At 37.4% G+C, this 4,228-nt stretch overlaps 1 long non-coding RNA gene across 1 annotated transcript; it reads right to left on the bottom strand.

The window, feature by feature from the left end:
- Nucleotides 1–849: 849 nt before the first annotated feature.
- LOC140252248 (uncharacterized) lies at nt 850–2,180 on the bottom strand. Its single transcript, XR_011903592.1, has 3 exons — nt 2,067–2,180; nt 1,103–1,153; nt 850–947 (listed from the first exon to the last, which is right to left on the bottom strand). It is a non-coding gene; the product is annotated as an uncharacterized lncRNA (long non-coding RNA).
- Nucleotides 2,181–4,228: the final 2,048 nt, after the last annotated feature.

Raw genomic sequence — 4,228 nt, 5'->3', positions numbered from 1 at the left:
ATTCACATCCCCTTGGCCAATGGGTTGTTTCATTCTCCGGGGGGTTCCAATTTTAGATGGCTCTGAAACAGTTCTAAAACTTTCTTCTCCAAGAAAAGCAGGGCTGCTCCTCCAGGGAAAGTTTTAGGGTACATAAGAGCGCTTTATAGCTGAGGAATGTCTGAGTTTCTATGTAGTAAACAGTAAGCACATCATGGTAAGGCAAGTATTTCACACTGGAATAACACTGACTGCATTCTGGTAAGGTGAAGAGTTTCAGTTTCCTCAAACACCCTGAATGTTTTGCTGTCAGAGTGGGATCTATTCTTTTAATAAATCAAGTGCATGTTTAAATGATACAATCATGTCTGCATGAAAAGCTGCATAATTGAAGAAGACATGAGAAAAAAGACTTCCAGTACTTTCTCTTGATAACTAAAGGAAGTCTCTTTAGCTGAAAGACCTTGAATTATGGGGAAAAAATCTTACTATCTCCAAGATCTCTTAGTTAATTGGAATAGGTGTCCAGAGTGTGCCTTTATACATACAAACACTGAATGTTTGCATGTATAAATTTAGAGTGGGAAAGATTAGCAAACATTCATTTTTTGATTACTTGGGATTTTAGACCTCTGGACTGTTTGAAATCTTTTATTCTGTGAGGGAAAAATAAACAATTCCACAGCATTAACCCCCAAAAAACACTAATTTAAGTTGCATCCAAAACATGGAATGAAAAAACCCACACAAAGAACATTTACAAACTTGTGCTCATTTTCACATGCAAACACAGATGTACCATGCCTTTGCTTCCTTTCTCTTTGGGGATCAGGAGCATAAGTATCAAAAGAGAGCAAGAGACATTTCTTCCTCTATTGCTTTCCTGGCTGTAATCAGGAAACACTGGGAAGTCTCACAGGAAAGGCTGTCAGTCCACGATTTTTCCCAACAGCAGAACTTCAGTGATGCTTCAAATAAATGGAAAGACTTGAATGACTACCTGCCCCTTGGCCAGCTTTCCTCAGTTATTCAGGAAGCTGTATTTGTTTCTGATCACTGATACACCAAGTTTATTTTCACTGTCATCTAGGTGAGCATTTCTCACGCTTTTTTCTAAACTTACCAGAAAACTTGAGACACAGAAATGCTAAAGAAGCCACGAAGTCTGAGACTCCTGAAAAAGGGAGTTTAATAGTTAAATTTCTTAAAGAAGCACTCAAAGACTAGTTTTAAAGATTTTTAGTTATTCTGTATGCAAATCAGTGCCTGGCATGAATTTCAGAAAATAAGCTCGTGAACTAAATCCCTTTAGAAATGTTTTTGTTACCAAATAAGCCATTCTGAAGTCATACGGAAATCTTCTAGAAAGTTATTTATAACAGTAGCTATCACACCACTGAAGTCAACCAATGTAATCATCCCTAGAGAACTGCAACAATGGGAAATATAAATAGCAAAAATATCCTGGATATCTCCTGCAGTGTTTTCTAAACACCGGTCATACAAAGTAGTAACTAAGAAGAAATATCTCCATTTGAATATCAGACTATATGTTCTCTTATAACTACCAAGTACCTTTCCTAAGGGCCAGATGTTTTTCCTTCTAGACAAAAAAACACAAAACTTCAAGCAACAAAAGTGTTATGATGGAGGCCAGATGGAAAATAAATATGTGTATATAGTGATGAGATGAGGTAAATAAGAGCAGTTAGTTTTCATTTTTATAGGAGGTCAGGAAATGTAACAAGTGAGAGACAAGCTTACAAAATGCACAAGCTGGACTTCTGATTAACAAGATGACTGCGTTCAAGTTGTGCTTATATTTGTAGTTGAATTAAGTTTTGTCATCATCTTCTCTGTGGTTTAAGGGTATCCAGAGAATTCTAACTTAAAGGTCTACATGAATGTATTTATATAAATCATTTTCTACAACTTTGTTCCCTGTTCAGTTAAAATCCAGTGAGTTTTAGGTAGTAAAAATAAATATTATTTCCACACTATTATGAGCATGTTTTCAACTCCTCGGAGGAATTACACACTCCTCCCTCTATCTAAGCATCACATGAGGAAGGCCTGGGTATCTTCACCCCTCTTTTCACTTTGTGATTTGCAGACTTCAGCAGTTCCTCCATAACCAGTTACAAGAAACCAGAGATCTCCCCACATGTTGTTCCTCAGCCATCCATTTTATATACAGTTCCTAATGCAAACAAAAACAGGAGTGGCTAGTCAGATGGCAGCAGAGTAGACCTCACTTGATACTGTATTTTTAAAAAATCATTACAAGCGTCCCTTTGGAAAGCATGACTGAAGTAATTTTACATGAAACTAAGAAGGTTTTCAGCACAATTTAAAATGCCAGAAAATAAAGATGCCAGAAAATATGTTGCAGCCCTTACAAAACAGAACAACTTTCTGCAGTGGATGTTTCTTTTTGTTCAGTTAAACACACAAAGACAATTTTGAAAGGTATAACAAATAGAAGACAAATTAGCTACAAGCTGGGAAGTGTCCTGGAAAAAAATTAAGCAAAATGGAAAGCTTGGGAGACTGTATTACACTTCTGAGCACTTCTACATCTTTAAAAGATAACCTAGAAACCTTTTCTCCCAACATCTTCTAAAAATCTCCAGGTAGCTAACAAATAGGTGGCACTTGTGCGACTGGGCCACATTTAAGGACCTATAGCGTTCAGTTCTGTTGCAGGACCCTGTCTGTCTGTCAAGATAAACTGTATTACAAAGAAGTAGGATGGACATATCCTGATCCTTTCCTTTTAGTCTTAATGCTGTTATTAAAGGATAAGCACATTATGAAATCAACAGTTCACTTTGCCTAATTATTTACGTTCAACACTTAGGTTTTCAAATATGCCAAATTTCAAACAGTCAGGTTGAAATTTCTGCTACTAAAACTCTGGACTTTATTTATTTGAAAGCTCGATAGAAAATAGTTCAGCCATTTTTGGAACAAACTTAGTGAAGGATGTTTTTGCCAACATCCATATTTTTCATATGTTTTCTGAAGAGCCAAAATGATTTGTAACAGAAGCTTGAAATCTGGCAGCAAGACAACCTTCAAGTTAGAACTGTGCCTTTTTTATTCTCAGGAAAACCCACTGTCATGCAGCTGGGTTAAGTTACAGAAACATCCCAGCTAGTATTTACAGAACAGAAGCTGTTACATTTTGCAGTCAGTTTGTTGAGTGTTTTAACAGGAACATACAAACTCTGAGGCCTGCTGAGCCTCTTGTCCTGAACAGGTACTACATGTCTGAAGCTAAAACTCAGGACAGCTTTATCCTGAAGAGGTTTCCACGGTTTTCTTACAGCAACTATACCATAAACAATAACAGTATTAAACTTCTGGTTAGAAGTTCCTTTCTTTCCTATTCCTTTCCTGTTAAATTCCCACACATGACCTATACAGTTTAGGAAGGTGTTACAGCCTTTCAAGATACCATTGATCTGTTCCTCCTGCGTAATGATTTCCCTAGTATGTAAGGACTATTTCTTCCGTTGTTGTAACTCCACTCTGCTGTTTATTAGTGGAGTTACATTAGCTTATCCTCACTAATATTCTTTAGCTAAGCAGCCAAGCTAATAAAATTAGGCTGTGCTCTTAAACTAATTCCCAAATACTGTAAGAAAAAATCCTTGCAAGTGCAAGAAAAACACTCCAACATAAGGCATAGCCCCGAATGTACTGCACAATCCAGACTGCAGCTCAGTAGGAGTTCCATGATGGTACCTTAGGTCAATACCTTGACACAATGAGTTCAGAGGGAGGGAGAAAAGAGTTTAAAAAACATTCCAAACTTCTGAAGAGTTCTTCTTGCCTTGCAGACACAGAAGTTACTGTGTGATGTCCGGAGGGACAAGCCTTAGTGAGCCCTGACATTTTATGACAAATTGAACCATGAAGTTCCAGAAAGGATTCAGTTGGGATAGCTAAATGCATGCCAAAAAGAAAACTTCTCCTTGGATTTTTTCAATCAAGTAGCACTATATTTGGACTGGAAACAGCCCATGGACAAGCAGGAATAACCATTAGAAGGCAAGTGAAAAGTTCCAAGTAGATGATACTACAGTCAAGGAAGAAACAAGTTGAGCGTATCTGGGCACATTTCCATACTGACTCAAGCAACACTTTTTCCCATGACATCAGACTCAAAACAACTAATATATTATAGCCCATATGTTGATTAAAGAAAACCCAAGCAGTGCAGAGACATGCACCAGCCTACTGA

Source organism: Excalfactoria chinensis, chromosome 4 (assembly GCF_039878825.1).
Source record: "Excalfactoria chinensis isolate bCotChi1 chromosome 4, bCotChi1.hap2, whole genome shotgun sequence".
Lineage (NCBI taxonomy): Eukaryota > Metazoa > Chordata > Aves > Galliformes > Phasianidae > Excalfactoria > Excalfactoria chinensis.
The sequence above is the reverse complement of the archived record's forward strand: the minus strand, read 5'-3'. Positions and strand labels throughout refer to the sequence as shown.